Source organism: Orcinus orca, chromosome 18, assembly GCF_937001465.1.
Source record: "Orcinus orca chromosome 18, mOrcOrc1.1, whole genome shotgun sequence".
Classification (NCBI taxonomy): domain Eukaryota; kingdom Metazoa; phylum Chordata; class Mammalia; order Artiodactyla; family Delphinidae; genus Orcinus; species Orcinus orca.
Window position 1 is genome coordinate 20,024,974 of NC_064576.1, and position 17,976 is coordinate 20,042,949.

Consider the following 17,976-nt stretch of genomic DNA (forward strand, 5'->3'; position numbering starts at 1 on the left):
TTAGGCAATGAATTTCACCGGGTCAATAATAAAAGATAAGAAAATAAAAGGGGAATATGAGTGTACGTTTTCCACTAAAGGTGAATGATATCTTAAGTTGGCAGTCTTCAGCTACACACAATTACATGTATAAGTATGAATTAGAAACACAGTACAAACAGGCAGCACTAATGACAGTTTTAAGGCCATTAGACATTTGGTAATAAAAACTCCTTCATCTGTTGATTATCATTTACATATACTCTTACTACAGCTACATCCTTAAAACTAAATAAAAATAAACAAAGAATAAATATTAAGGGAGAAGGGTTGATTCATATAATATATAGTACATATTATATATATTATATAATACATACTGGTATGTATACACACATATATACACACAGAGAGACATATATGCGTGCATATATATATATTGCAATCCAACAAGCTGGAGAGGTACATGTTCATTACACTTTTCAATTACAGCTACTAAAGTGGCATATGGGTGACAATTCAGCAGAGAACAGACAATTGCCTTGCTTTCTAGATCTGTAACTCAGAATATATATTAACTATCTTTAGATTAATGTCTATAATAAGGAGGATGGACATTCAACAGCAGCTCTGACCAGATGATAATCTAATTGACATAAAGAATGTAGAGGAGGAGGCATGCATCAAGGGAAAAATGCCCAACACTCTGAGATGTACAACGATAGACCAAGTGGCCTTGGGATGCACTGGACCAGGAAAAGCAGGTTGACCTCTGATGCAAATATGATAGAGACAACTGAAGTCCTAGTATGTAATGGGATTAAATACATTTACTTTAAAAGGCATTAAAGACATTTACTTTTCCAACTCTGAAATTCTGAGATCCAGGGTTGAAAACCAAAATTGTTTCTAAAGGATGTATCTTCTGGTATAAAAATAAAAGAATCTCTGTAAGGCAAATACTACTCTTTACTAATTAAAACTCTCCAAGATTATCCTTAAGATGTGTGTTTCTCACATATATACATATATGTTTATGTATGTGTATGTATCTGTTTATGTGTGCATGAGTATTTGGTATTTTTAAAATTATTCTAAATATTTTACCTTGATAGGACTATTGACTATTTTTAAACTATAATGATTTGCAGGTGGCAGCCTTATTTATCTTCTGTGTTATAATACGTATTGTTGGAAATATGAAAGCTTAGTTTAGGTTGAAATAAAATATCAGGCCATCATTTAATTATCACATCAATAGATTTTACTGAAGTGGAAACAAAGCATATACTTATATTTGTTTTGTTAAATTGGTAAATAGATAGCCTGCGAAATTTAATCCGTTTTTTAATTTACAGTTATTCGTATTCCTAAGTGGGTATCTATTTTTTCAGAGGAAATCATTTTTAATATAGCTTGTGGAAAATTTAAGACTTTGTTCATATCCTCTGTTTAATGTGTGTACTTCCATCTCTCCATAAAGAGAATAAAACTCTAATGGTTTTATTATCATATGCATTTAAAAATCCAGAAAACATTTGACATAAAGGTAAAAGAGAAAAATATTGGAAATATGACAGCTGTATAGCTGTAATAAGTTCTCCTTTCTCAGAAAACAACCTGGGATTTATTATACAAGGTCATGTCTGGAAGAAAAGATCAAATATTGCAGCACCATTAAAGTCTACAATAACTGCTCTCTTCCACTTTTATTTAAAGCCTCCATGACGGACACATTTTATTAGCTAGCTCCATGCCCTTAGCTTTGTCATAGCAATTGCTAAATTAATTTACAAACTTCAGTCGACTTGTGTTTTTATAGGTGTCTCCCTGAATATCTTTCATAAGCAATACTAGAATTCCCCCCAGACAGAGCACTGCTGTTCAAACTTTAATTCTTCCCTTGTTAAACAGTTGTGTTCTTTTGATTGTACCAAAGGGCTAAAGGGTAAGTAAGCTTCCTTTCATACGTGCTATTTTGTCAACAACTGCTTCAGGAAGTTGTCAAATTGCAACGTGAATGGGATGGAACACTTACCTTCTATTGTGACACAAGCCATTATAATTCACTGTACTCTATAATACTTACGTTATAATGTATTAATTGGCAAATTATTTAGACTCTAGGTAGGACAACAGTGATTCAGAGCAAACTGAAGATAGTTTGGTGTTTTACAAAGAAATGTTTATAAAAGAAATGTGATTTCTGAATAAATCTAATAATTTTAGAAGACTATCAGGGGAAGTCTGAAAAATTGCGTAGGTACAATAAGATACTTTTACTTTCTTACTAATATCATTTACTATGCCAAACCAATTTTCTCTTAAAATAATCCAGTTTCTTAAATCATTTATTCTGCTTCAGATGAAACCTGATTTCTTTGAGATCTACGACAGGAGTATTTTTCTGAACAGAGGGAGGTGAATGAAGGAGAGTGGTTCAGATCTAATGAGAGAACTTTAATGTCAAAACAGGTTCTTCTGACGGGGAAGGAAAACTCTCCCCAATATGACCATGTGATTTTCCTTGTTGATTTTCCTTGTTGATTCCAAGGAGGCAAAAATGGACTTCAGTCCTTCATTTAGACACAAAACCACCACAACAACTGAAACAAACCTGGTCTCATAAAACTATTTACACGATACCTTTTCCCCCGTTATAAGTTAGATCACATATTTCTTAGGCTCATGTTTCTCAGGCTCTGGTGGAAGATTTTCTATATAGTCCTGAAAATCAGATTTGCGGTTTGGTATATTCATTTCTTGCTTTTAAGATTTCTTAAAACATAAATTTAGTGAACACTGAAAAAGCTATTTCACATATACTATTTTCTCAACAAACCTATGTGTAACTCAGTCCTCAAAAATCCTACGTGTAAATAATAGATAAATTGGGCGGCGGCTCGGGGGACCGGGGCCTTTTGTTTGGAGCGGCGGCGGCGGCGGGGGCCCCCTCCCCGCTTCCCCTGCTCGCTCGGTCTGGACCGCCCCTCGCGGGGGTAGGGGGGCCGCCCCCTGGGCCGGGCCTCATCTCAGGTGCCCCCGCCCCGCCCGGCACCAGGGGAGGAACCGAGGCTGCCTCTGGCCGCTCGGGCCAACGCCATGAAGATCAAGGATGCCAAGAATCCCTCTTTCCCATGGTTTGGCATGGACATCGGGGGAACTCTGGTAAAGCTCTCATATTTTGAACCTATCGATATCACAGCAAAGGAAGAACAAGAAGAAGTTGAGAGCTTAAAAAGTATCTGAAAATATCTGACTTCTAATGTAGCCTGTGGATCCACTGGTATTCGGGCTGCACGCCTTGAACTAAAAGATTTAACACTTTTTGGCCGGAGAGGGAACCTGCACTTTATCAGATTTCCAACCCAGGACCTGCCTGCTTTTATCCAAAGGGGAAGAGCGAAAAACTTCTCAACACTACACACAGTGCTACGTGCTACAGGAGGTGGTGCTGACAAGTTTGAAAACGGTTTTCGCACAGTTGGAAACCTCCACCTGCACAAACTGGATGAACCTGACTGCCTTGTAAAGGGCTTGCTGTACATAGATTCTGTCAGTTTCAATGGACAAGCAGAGTGCTATTATTTTGCTAATGCCTCAGAACCTGAGAGATGCCGAAAGATGCCTTTCAACCTGGCTGATCCCTAACCACTGCTGGTAGTGATCATTGGTTCCGGGGTCAGTATTTTAGCAGTCCATTCCAAAGACAACTATAAACGAGTAACTGGGACAAGCCTTGGAGGGGGTACCTTTCTGGGTTTATGTAGTTTATTGACTGGCTGTGAAAGTTTTGAAGAGGCTCTTGAAATGGTATCCAAAGGTGAGAGCACCCAAGCTGACAAGCTGGTCCATGATATTTACGGAGGAGATTTTGAGAGATTTGGTCTGTCTGGCTGGACTGTAGCATCTAGTTTTGGGAATATGATTTGTAAGAAGAAGCGAGAATCTGTTGGTAAAGAAGATCTAGCAAGAGCTACGTTAGTTACTATCACCAACAACATTGGTTCTGTGGCACGAATGTGTGCTGTTAATGAGAAAATAAAGAGTTGTCTTCGTTGGAACTTTACGTATCAATTCTCTCTCGATGAAACTTTTGGCATATGTCCTGGATTACTGGTCAAAAGGTCAACTGAAAGCACTGTTTCTAGACCATGAGGGATGTTCTGGAGCAGTTAGTGCACTTCTTGGGCTGCCAAATTTCAGCTAAAGCATCGGGTTTCTCTCTGTTAATAAATGTCATTGGAGAGGAACTGAAAACCAGAGGTGTAATTACTGCATTATTTGTCACTGGGAACCGAAGGAAAAAAGAGTAGCACAATTCCTCTTGATTTTTAAGTGTCAGAATGGTAAGCTGCTATATGTTACCATATTAAAAAGAGAGCTCCAGTAATGTAAAGTATTTCTAAGTGAAATGCTTTCCCTTCTGTATATAGCCAGTGTTAAATCTTTAAATGCAATACAGCCTCTGATGATTGAACTTCCTCTGAAAAAGATCTTCTATTTATTGTATTTTATGTAGCCAACATTGCAGTACTGTGTGTTCAACCATGAATCTTAAAGTCTCAGAAATGTTTAGCTCATGAAAATAATAGATTCTGAATATTTGTTACAAGTCTTCTATGTGTGTTTTGGTTACTAGTAAGTGGACAGTAACATACCCTGTATCGAAACTTACTGAAATGGCAATCAAAGATGATCATTTTTATGTGATTTTAGAAATGTTAAAGCAATATTAATTATTCATTACTGTTGTTTTCCAAACATATCTTCTCCAAAAAAGCATGTTTATGTGATCCTTCCTCAGAAGTATAACCTTTTCCAATGCCATAATTTAACTGAAATGCTATTGTTAAACATTAGCCTGAATTTTAAAACGAATCCTAGAAAATGCACATAATTGGTGATACTGCATTTTTTGTATTTTGAGTTTATCAGACAGTACATTTTAAAATGTTTTTTAATGGGAGGCTTACTTATTTGAAAGTCCGTTCAGTAAGGTCCCAGGACTATTTGAATGGAGTATGGTTTATGTGTATTGGTAGGGATCTGTGCTCTTCTTTCTATACCACATTTATCTTAGGCCCAAAGTTAGCCATTTCTGTTTAATTAGGTCTGAACCATCAAAGCTAAAGACTGTCTTCTACTCTGAACAGCAACAAAATCATTTATGCTAAACGGATGTTATGGAAATTTAAAAGACAAGTTGTTTGAAACTGTGGGAATCTGAGGCAGTATTGCAGAATTATAAAGGGACCAATGTTTTGTAAATTCTGGTAATAAAAGCACTATAGTTCCAAAAAATAATAATAAATAAATAAATTGAAGCTCATAGATATTAAGCCACATAGCAAGGTAGTATACTGTATAAGCAGCAAAACCAGAATCAACACCGAACCTGGCTAATTCAAGACTTCACATTTTACTCAAAATACCATAAACTTTAAGCTTCTGTATAAGAATCACCATACAGAAGCATGATATGATTTTCACCTTTATTTAGGTCTTATTAGTTTTTGTATGACTTCTTATGCTATCAGCTAGGCCAGCTAACCATGATTCAATCGATGAACTTTAGGCAATGAATTAGGGAAAAAAACTTCTAGTTTAATGCTTATATTGGAAATTCATTATATAAGAAAATCCAACACAACAGAACATTGTATTCACCAAGATATGCAGCTACATTCTCAGAGTGCCTACTTTAGTACTTTTAAATAGTCAAGTACCTTGGGAAAAAAAGAAAACTATGTAAGAACTGCATATATATCCTCTATGTTCTATAGTAAGAGATATATAAAACTTAACTATACAAAGATTCTGTAATTTGAAATCTAGGTATAGATATAAAAATAGAAATAACTACATTATGAATTGCAATAAAAACCAGAAATGATGCCTAAATCCTACAGAAATTTAGAAGGTAGAGGATTCCCTTCTATCTGAATTTATCTGAGAAGGTACTGAAAATGTACCTTAGAAACAATACGTTATTTTTAGCAAAAATAAGCAGGATTGTGGAGATAGGAAGGCCTTATACTCATTTGATAAAATCCAAATTTCTGGATAATAGAATTCTATATTAAAAATATTTTTTAAAGTAAATGTAGTGTTGGAGTAGTTGCCTACAATGAGTTGGCTTAGTATATCAATCCAAGGATGCTGGATTTTAGGTTTATTTTTAGTGTTTGCTAAAAATAGCTTTACTTTGGGAATATTATTCTTAGAGATATATGTAGTATGACTTGGGGAAAAAAACCAAAACTGATGATTGGAGGATATAACACTAAGAATAAAATGAGCTTAAACCATATTGGTAATGGTGGGAACAGGTATAAAGAAAGCACTGTTATTAGTTGGTGTCTCTCTCCTACTTACACAGAATAATATTGGAAAAGGAACCTAAAAAACAGTAGGGAAATTGGTCTCCTAGTATTATTGAGGTTCCCATCAAGAAATAAATCACACTCAAAATTAGAGAATTTGAGAACTGATTTACAAAGGAACTTGAGATAGGCGGAAAAGTGCACCCCCCCCCAAGATCTCCATGTCCCAATCCTTAGAACCCGTGAATACGTTACCTTAAATGGCCAAAAGTACTTTGCAGATGTGATTAAATCAAGGATTATGAAACGGGGAAATTATTTTGGAGTGTCCAGATGGAGTAAATGTAATCACACAAGTCTTGAGGGAGACAGGAGGGTCAGAGATGAGATGTGATGAGAGAAGCACATGTCAAAGTAATAGGGAGCCAAGGGCCAAGGAGTGCAGGTAGCCTCTAGAAGCTGCAAAAGAAAAGAAAAGAGACTTTCCCCTAAAACATCTGGTAGGAAAGCAGCCTTCCTACTCCTAGATTTTAGGACTTCTGACCTCGACCTCTAGAACTTTAAAATAAAAACTTGTATTGTTTAAATCACTAAGTTTGTGGTGTTTTGTAAAGCAGCAATAGGAAATGATTAAAGGATTCTATATAAGGTGTGTGTAGGGGAACTCCAAAGGCTAAGGAGGTAACAACCCAGAGTCCGAAAGACAAGAGAAGAGTGAAATTACCAGAACCCAAAGGTACTGAGTGGCACAGTGTCAGCCAGCTTGTAAAAGAGTAGTGAACCTCTCTTGAAGGGTCAAACTACCTAAAGGTGAATTTGCAAGTTGGGAGCTAGGGGTATAAATGTACTACCAATGTCACTCTCCTTCTGTATTTGATCTCCTACGAGGGCTCTCTGTGGGATGACTCAAACTGGAACCAAGAAGGCAGGGGAACCTGCTGAATGGTATGAACTGCTGGGACTGAACACATGGTAGAGAAGAACGAAAAGATGCCTGGCACATCTCCCTCTGGCACTTCTGCACGCCCCCCCACCATGTGCAGTTACTAGTGATAGGTCCGCAAGTAAAGAATTCATCACTTCTAACTGCTCAAGCATGTATCGTCCAAAAACACATTTTCTGACCTTGCTCTTGAATCCTTTTCATTATTATTAGAAAAGGAAAGAAGCTATTGAGAACCTAAGAAAATATATTCTTGGAAATTTTCTAAACAGAGTGAAGGAACTGAAATAATAGCAATAAGACAGTATTACAAATAAAATAAATAAGTAACATTTGGGGACTTCCCTGGTGGTCCAGTGGGTAAGACTGCGCTCCCAATGCACGGAGCCTGGGTTCAATCCCCAGTCAGGGAACTAGATCCCACATACATGCCTCAACTAAGAGTTCACATGCTACAACTAAGATGCCCATGCACTGCAACTAAACATGCTGCAACAAAGATCCCGAGTGCCACAACTAAGATTCAGCGCAGCCAAAATAAATAATAAATAAAATAAATAAATATTAAAAAGATAAGTAACATTCGTTGTGAGCTAAGATCTCCTAGGAATTGTGCTAGGCACTGTATACAACCTGTATTTATGCCTCTAAATTAACCTGTGATTTAGATAATGTCCCATTTTACAGTGTTTTCAAAAGAGATTCAAATATTTATGTACCTTGTCCCAAATCACAGAGAGCACATGGAACAGGGGGAACACAAAGCCCATTTGCCTATTCCTCTCCTTGAAGTACGAGTTTATTTTCTACTTCACGAACTTGGGTTTTATATATACTCAATGGGTCTATTATACAAAGTTGCTTTAAATATTTGGTACTTAAGTTTCCATTTAATCATCTGATATGTTAGCAATGTGTCAAGTGAGCTGAACTACAGTGAAGGATGTAGGATTTCAAGGACACTTATTTTGCTTGCCAATGAACATAATGCATCTATTTGAATGCTTATAGACACAGTTTGGAAGAAGGATAAGGCATTTGATATGTTCCTCTGCCATAATTAACACTCTTTTGCATCATTCCAGAATGTAACTGATTCTAATATGATAATTAATTGTAATCAAGTAAAACAACTTTCACTGTTAGAAAATTTATTTTTAATATACAACTAATACTATATGTACCACTTAACTCTCTTTGCTTTAATCTTCCAAGTATTTTGTAAAAGTATCTAAGTTGGAATAAAAATTTGGACACTAACAAAAAAGTTAATAGGAGATGTGCAGAATAATGGCATTTATTTGAAATAAATATTGTATGAAATGAATCATATGAATTGCTTTAGTAATGAAACAGTGTGAAGAAATAAATAATATTCATATAGCAAGTAAGATTATGATAATAGTCAAACGATGACAACATCCTCTTCAAAATACCTATAATCTTTTACTGATATTTGCTTGTTGAGGGTGTAAGAGTGGTAAATGCATGGACATGGATAAGTGTTTAAGACAAATTAATTTAAATATATTAAAAACCAAAATATAAAAAAACCAAAAAAGTTCATTTGTAAATGAATTTATCCCATTCAAGTGAAAAAGCATATCATGTTGATTATTATTTCCACACTCTGGAGGAAGAGGCAGTTTTAGGTATACATATATGGACTGAAATACAAGAGAGGCATTTTTAGCTATTATTTTTCTTCCATGACTTATGAATAATCAATAGGAAACCAACAATCTGAGTTCGGTCAATATGAACTTTTATTTTGAAGTATACTGGAGTATTCCAGATACTAATGCTTATAGCAGTAACTAATTTTAATCAGACATTTTATGGAAGTGGTGATTAAAAAAAGGAGTAGATAATTTAAAAAATCTCAGTGTGAAGTACTACTTTAAATAGAACACTGCATAAACAGTAAAGTCAGGAGCTTTTCTGAGGCTAAGGGCAAAAGCAGCAAAATAGAACACCGTACACAGTGTAGTGTTTGTAACTGTAACCGATATGAAATACATACAAGGGCCATATACGTGGAGTTATATTTTAAATTTTTCTGCAAAGACTCTTTTGCCTCAAGCCATTAAGTGGAGACCTGTATCAATATATTCTTGCAAGGTGGAAGTAATTCTACCGTAAGCACAAAGGAACAAATATACTTAAATAAATCCTCAATAATATTGGAGCGGAAGGCTGTGTAAAGTATTGCCCTGGTTCAGTTGCAAAAGGAAAACATTTATCATAATATATCATCGTGAAGCCTAGGTAAAATTGTGGCATGGTGTGAAAAGCTGTGTCGGCCAAACTACACCCATTTTTATAATTTATATCTATGATCAAGATACCAATGTCTAGTAGTCCTCAAAAGTTCTGATTAGTTCCTTTCCTCCAATACACCTTGGTGAAAGGCTGCAGGTTCTTTGAGGAAGGCAAGGAGAAAGATTAACTATACAAATTTATGGCAGAGTAGCAGGGTCCTTCCTCAAAAGGACCTCTAGGTCAGTAAACTGGCTCAAATCTGAGAGTTGATTAAGGAATCCTGACTGACTGTTCTTGTGATTCAGGGTGAGATTTTTATTTGACCTAGAAATTTTCCTTACACAGATCAAGTAAGAGTTTAATAGGCTTCTTATCTATTTCACCTCTAGGAACACCATGATTGACTAGGTAATAGGTCTATGTGAGTCAGACTATTCTGCTCTTTGCTTTGACTCTGCTGTCATTAGTTAACTATGCCCACCTTGTCTTTAGCAGTTGAGTGCTGCCACTTGGCTCCTGTCACCCTGAGATGCAATTACTCCCATTGCATTTCATCTTCCCAATTTGGTGACTCCAGTTCCCACTGTAAAGCCTGGAGTACAGAAAAGAGAGAGAGCTGAGCTCTTGAAGGATGATGGGGCTCCCCTCACAAATTTATTTCTCATAGTATTGGAGGAAGTTTTATTTGTGTGTCTCTCCCAGTGTGGGTGAGTAAATCTTAAATGACAAATCCATTCTACCATTCCAATCTCCCTAAGCTTTGGAATCCCTCCCTCTACATTAAAGCAAGGCAGGTCTGGCATTTCCAACTCGCTAACTCTGAGCCACCTTTTGGTCCTGTTTCAGCCAACCAACCAAAAAACTGAGCCCTTTTTACCTCCCTGAGCTCCATCAATAACACAGAATCTTTGCTTAGTGAGCCCATCAATAAATTTGGCCTAACCCAGTTTTATATTCCTTCCATCATTATCCCACATCCTTAAAGCCATCTTCACACAAGCTCCCTGGATTTTTTTCTGTATAAATTAGGAAACTCAAGAAGTTCTTTAGGAGTGCAGAACACCTTCTGGATCACACTTTGTACCTCACCAACTTGAGTCTAGTTATAGGCCTAGAAGGAAGAAAGGGTGGTAGGGTGGGTGCTGAGGACATCAGCATTGTCTTACATGGCAACGGCCTCAAAGCTAGGGGCCATTCTAGTTTCCTTAGTTAATGTAGGGTTAACCCCCTCAGAAGGGGTGGAGAGGCCACTTCCAGTAGAAGTCAAAGTTGCTTCCAGTGTCAAAAAAGACTTAGCAAAATCAGGGGAGCTCAATGTCACCAGCTTGATCAAGGTCTTCCCAACGTGTACACATTCCACCTTTCAAGAACCCATTCCTTGTAACAGACACCCTGAGAAGCTGCAAGTTCAACATGCATTGTATATCAACCAGTTGTAGGATGAGTGTGATTTTCAGCCACCCCAGTCCTACAGCTACAAGAAATTAAGGTTCTCCTTCAGGGAATACACAGAAGCCTTCAGGACTTTTAATATAGCACCTAAATTGAGAATTTGAATCCCTGAGCTCATCCTTTTCATGTTCAGTGACATTAGGAGCAACCTGACAATCTCATTACTTGTATGTTTACCAAAATATTCCAAAGTATCACACACAATCACCCATTGCTTCTTATAAATGTTTGATTAAGAGTATCCAACAGTGATAGTTGGCCTATCTCTATTGCCACACCGTAGGCTATCATCAGTTCTTTCTTTTCTACTGGAAAAAGAGTCATTAGCATCTTTAAATCTATTCAGATTACAGAGCTAATTGCAGAAACCTTCTTACTCAAGGGAAGGTCAGCCTTTTTACTGTATTCAGGTCTTTAATTGCTTGGAGTAAACGTTTATCTCATCCCAAAACACTCTCAGAGAATTACTCAGAATAATGTTTGATCAAATATCTGGGCATTCCATGGACCAGTCAAGTTGGCATATAAAATTAACTATCACAGATAATATGTATTAGCAATTTCTGCTAAATAATATGAGAAAACTATTCATATATATATATATATATATATATATATATATATATGTTAGATTTCTACTGCTATGTAACAAACAAATCTAGCGGCTTAGATCAACCCACACTAATTATCTCATAATTTCCTTGATCAGGAATCTATGCATCTCTAAGCTGGATGCCCTACTCAGGGTATTTCAAGGTTGCAATCAAGGTGCTGACTGGGCTGGATTTTTGAGATACTCTGGGTAAGGTCAACTTCAAAGCTCATTCCAGTTGTTGGCAATCTACAGATTTAACACAATCCCTATCAAAATATCCATGACATTTTTCACAGAACTAAAATAATCCCCACTTATTTGGAACCACAAAAGACCCAGAATTGCAAAAGCAATACTGAGAAAAAAGAACACAGTTGGAGGTATAACCTTCCAGACTTCAGACTATACTACAAAGCCACAGTAACCAAAACAAGGTGGTATTGACACAAAGACAGACACATAGATCAATGGAACAGGATACTGAGCCCAGAAATAAACCCACACACCTATGGTCAATTAATCTACAGCAAAGGAGGCAAGAATACACAATAGAGAAAAGACAGTCTCTTTAACAAGTGGTGCTGGGAAAGCTGGACAGCCACATGTAAAACAATGAAAGACATAAATGTAAGACATGAAACCATAAAACTCCTAGAAGAGAACATAGGCGAAACACTCCTGACATAAATCGCAGCAGTATTTTCTTGGATCAGTCTCCCAAGGCAAAATAAATAAAATCAAAAATAAACAAATGGGACCCAATCAAACTTAAAATCTTTGCACAGCAAAGGAAACCATCAACAAAATGAAAAGACAACTTACAGAATGCGAGAAAAAAATTGCAAAGAATTCAATGGACAGGGGTAATATCCAAAATATAAAAACAGCTCATACAATTCAATATCCAAAAAAAAAACCCAATCAAAAAATGGGCAGAAAATTTAAATAGACATTTTTCCAAAGAAGATATATAGATAGCTAATAAACACATGAAAAGATGCTCAACATCACTAATTATTAGAGAACAGCATCCATCCACTTCTACAAATATATATTTCATGTTTACCATTCTTTGTTTTCATATTTTCTCCTATTTTACATAATGTTGAATTTTATTCACTTGCTTGACTTACTATTATCTGTCTCCTCCAGTAGAACAAAAGCATTAAGAATGCAGATTTTGTTTGTTTTGGTCACTGGTCTTTCCTAAAGATTGGGAACAGCTCAGAAGAGGTACTGATAAATACTTGCTATATTCAGTCTTTTGTCCTTTACTCTGTTAATATGGTAAATTACTTGATTAGCAAATTTAGCATTAAACCATGCTAGCACTCTTAGAACAAGTCCTACATATGATTTAGTTTTTAATATACATTTAGATTTTTATGCTAATATATTACTTTAAAAATATGGATATATAGACCTAAATAGGGATTTTTCCAAAGAAGACATACAGATGGCCAACAGGCACATGAAAAGATGTTCAACATCACTAATTATTAGAGAAATGCAAATCAAAATCACAATGAGGTATTATCTCACACCAGTCAGAATGGCTATCATAAAATAATCTACAATTAATAATTGATGGAGAGGATGTGGAGAAAAGGGAACCCTGGTAAACTACTGGTGGGGATATAAATTGGTGCAGCCACTATGGAAAGCAGTATGGAGGTTCCTTAAAAAAACTAAAAACAGAGCTACCATATGATCCAGCAATCCCACTCCTGGATATATATCCATAAAAAAATGGGAAGTCTAATTCAAAAAGATACATGCACGGCAATGTTCACAGCAGCACTATTTTCAACAGCCAAGACACAGAAACAACCCAAGTGCCCATGAACAGACGACTGGCTTAAGAAGATGTGATACATATATACAATGGAATATTGCTCAGCATAAAAACAGAATGAAATACTGCCATTTGCAGCAACATGGATGGAACTTGATAAATGTTGTGCTTAGTGAAATAAATCAGAAAAAGGCAAATACTATATGATATCACTTATATATGAAATCTAAAAAATAATACAAGTGGATGTACACACAAAACAGAAACAGACTCACAGGCATAGAAAATAAACTCGTGGTTATCAGAGAGGAGAGGGAGTGGGGAAGGAACAAATTAGGATAATGGGATTAACAGATACAAACTACTATACATAAAATAGATAAGCAACAAGATTTACTGTACAGCACAAGGAATTATACCCAATATCTTGTTATAACCTATAATGGAATATAATCCACAAAACACTCAATCACTATATTGTACACTTTAAACAAACACAATATTGTAAATCAACTATTCTTCAACAAGAAAAATAAGAATTTGACCTTTTATTCTGGATATGACTGGTTGACCATTAGAGATCTAACTTTGATTATGGATTTTTAAAATTTTTTTTTAAATTCTAACTTATTATTAAAGTATAATCTACCTCATAAAGGACTCATACATCACAGGGCACTGCTCAGTGAATTATTACAAAGTGAACACATTTCTGAAACCAGCCTTGGATTTAAAAACAAAAGTCTCATAACCAACATCCCAGAAAGCCAACTCATTCCATTCCACCACCCAATCATTCTCTCCTCCCTCAAAGTAAACACAATCCTGATTTTTGTAAATACGTTGCAAATTACACTGTAAATATGTAAATATGTTTTGCCTGTTTGAAATTGTGAAAATGAAGTCATACCACATCTATTCTTTTATTTCTGGCTTCTTCCTCTCAACATTTGTTTTGCAATTACACCATGTTATAACTGTAATTAATTTATCATCCACGCTTAAGAATACCCATTTGATGAATCATTTATTTATGTATTTCACTCTACACTTGAAACCATTTACCATTTGGGTGTATTAAAGACAATTTAACTACAAACATACTTATACATATCTCTTGTTGCACACATGAACTTGTTTTTGAGGGGTGAAAACACTTCCAAGACAAGGGTGGTAGCTTTTTTAGTATTATTACCTTCCAGAATTAAATAGTCACATACTCAACTTTCAAGATTCACATCCATGAGAATAAGGTAGGTTGTACTGGCTGTGTGGGTCTGGATAGCAAGGTTCAGGCAACGAGGCAACCCATTTTGCCCAAGATCTTAAAAGGCAACATTTATTAGTAGATATTTTTATTTTTCTTTCAAACCGCTGTGACAGACACGGCAATCATGTGAATCAGGGAAGTCAGACACAGAAAGTAACAGATGGAAAGCAACAATGATTCTACCTTTTATAAAACTTAATAAAAGGTATGTATGGTGAGCATTTTTAAATATTTCTTTAAAAATATACCATGTAGATATAGAAACAGGTAAACATTCAGGAAAACTTTTAGGATTAGGATATATTAAGGAAAATATTTCATTTTAAATCAAAAAATGGAGGGAGTTTGCTTAATTTTGGGGTACATCACAATCCCACCTCCCAAATATGCAACTAAATTACGTAAATTTTCACTTCCTATTGCTAAAAATGAACATAATGCATGGAAGGTAATCTTGAAAATTTTAAGATACATTTTCCTTTTCCCATGAAATAAAATAGTATTTGATATAGTTCACTGATTTGTGTTTCAGAAACGAGTGCTATTGTAATTAAGTAATTATACGTAATTGTAATTATAATTTGAATTATACTGTAATTATATAATTATACATAATTTTAATTATACATTTGTCATAAAATCTAAGAAGTTGGAGATAAAATATCTACTAGGTCAAATTCAATGTAATGAGTCTCACTTACAGATGGGTAAGGTTTATGAATTGAAGCTACCTAAGAGATTCCTTTCCCTAAACTCATTGGTATCATTCAATCGGGATGGAAACCCACAGAATGTTGCTGCGGAATTGTGACTTCCAACACCCTTGACTTATACTAGAACTGACCCTGACTAGGGTGGAAGCTTGCTTTTCTTCAGTCCTGAACCAACGATACAGCTATTAGAATACTACGGTGCAGATAAAGAGGTCAAAATTGATGCTGCCCTCAGAACCATTAAAATGGTATATACTCTACATGGTGGGTTTTGACATCTAGATCATTTGGGCAGGCACTTTTAACTTGAAAATAAACTGAATATAAAGTTAAAGCTTTCCACAAGCAGTATTAACTTACACAATCAGCACTTTCTTAGAAATTCACCCCAGCATTGACAGACCTTAGCAATATGTTTGCAGTATTTGCACATGACAGAATCGTTCCTTTGCACTATTGCTAAATTAGGAATAACCGCAAATTTCCTTTCAGTGGTAGGCAAGGTAAGCAAGCTTCTGCCTCTGCCTCTCTCTCCCTTCATCATGATGAGCGTATATATGTGTGTGCATACCTGCACACGCACTGGCTTATATAATGTGTATAGTATATGTGTGCATATACATGCATTATGGAGGAGAAGCCATTTTTCTTTTCTATGGATCTTTTTAAGATATCTACTAATCCATCCATCCATCCAAAATTACAATCACCATCCACCGGTGATTGAAGTAGACTGCTGACACATAATCTTTCAATTAGAAAGAACAGAGAGGTGTCCTGCTGATAGTGTGTGCAGTGATATTAAGACAACTCCTTCTTAATCAGGAAAGTCAAATTACATATCTTCTGTTATCAACAGACTAACTCCTAATGGAAATATGCTGCCAGAAGAATGTGTTCTATTTGGGAGTGTGGCAAGGTGCAGCAGAAAAAGAATGAGCTTTGAATCCATAAGGACATCTCTAACATTGAATAAGTTATATAATCAATCTGATGCATCTTTTCTTCATCCATTCATTAGGGCTGGTTGTACTTTCCCTTGTAAAGCTTAGGTGAGAGTTTTAAGTCTCCTACTAGAATGTTTAGCACAAGGCAATTGCTCTGTGTTTTCTTCTAGGTGTCTAGTCACCACATTCTGTTCAAACTGGGCCTACATGTTCTGTCACTGACTGAGCCATGCCTCTGGTTACCTTGCTGCACTCTCAATACCTGGACCCTGCTCAGGACATCTACATGTATATGCATCCTTAGCAGCCATTAGCATCTGGTTGCATCTACTGTGTGTCAGGCAACTATGTACTAAAGATTCACATAGGAAAAGTCATGCCTTGGATATGCTTCTATTTTAATGGAAAATTTAGTTCTAAGCCTAAACTGAGAGACCACTGCGACCATGATTATGTCTCATGCAGGGAAATAAAGTAATACAAATGCAAGTCCCACATCACTGGAGATGTTACTTCCTTTTCCAAGATGATGGCTCCTGTTCCACAGGATCTCTGGGAAGCTGGAATGAAGCCCACAGAGTAATGCCTCACAAAGAGTATACTCTAAATGGTTTGAACAAGGAAAGGATTTTTATTTTAAATCCCAGATTAAGGCTCTGTCAAAAAACTTAAGTAAAATTAATAAAATAGCATCTTTGAAACAGGCACTAAACCAGATAATCTGATCTAACTTGCCTCTTTTCTGAGCCTCTAATCTAAAGCCCTTTTGACTTTTGCCCACCAGCACTGTTATGTGCATAATTTATAAAACAGGAGGTTATGAGATCTCAGAGTTGCCTCTTCTTGTGTAATTTTATATACTGGCTAGCATGCTTTCAATGTCACAACGCAATAATGTTATGTCACAGAGTGTATACAGTGCCTGTTCTATATTAACTGCCTAATAAATATCAACTGTGGATAATACTCAAGTAGTAGGATGAGATATTGGAAATTAATTATGGTTGTAGTGTATTGTTCTACACTGACTGCAATCTGAATCCAAGAAGAAGCTTTATCCTCTTCCTTTTATCTGAGTTTCTTAAAATTCAGTCCACAATCTCTGCTTTCTGTATACACTTGGATGACTGTCTTAATCACATTCTTGGCTTCAAGGATGCAAATTCAAAGCCTGTCTCATTCATACTGTATTGCTAGCGGTCTATATAGAAATCACTAATGTGTTAATTAATCCATATATTTTCGACCCATTTCCTAGGTTCCACTCCCAAAATTCCACTGCTTGCTAGGATATTTTCCCTTGGATATCCCATAGGTATCCTGAACTCATTTTGTCCAAAATATAAATCATCAGTTTCTTCACTTGAACCTAATATGTTTCCCATCTTATTGAATAACACTGTCACTCATCCTGTTGCTCAAGGCACTTTCTTGGGAATCATTCTATATATTTCTCTCTCCTTCTCTAACGTAAGTCTCCTGTCTCTGATTCTCTCCAATTCAGCTGAGACTGTCTTGTGACCATACTATCTCTAGTGCAAATTATGATAATGACATGCTGCTGGTCTTCAGCCCTCCAGTCTGTTCACCGTCCTGTCAATGCCCTACAATTTTGTCAAGGCCTTTTTATGAAACACAAATCTGATTCTGTCACTGCCCTACTTATTTGCTTCTTTCCCCATTCCCTACAGGCT

At 36.0% G+C, this 17,976-nt stretch overlaps 1 pseudogene; it reads left to right on the forward strand.

The window, feature by feature from the left end:
* Positions 1-3,054: 3,054 nt before the first annotated feature.
* LOC101278669 (pantothenate kinase 3-like) lies at positions 3,055-4,195 on the forward strand (annotated as a pseudogene).
* Positions 4,196-17,976: the final 13,781 nt, after the last annotated feature.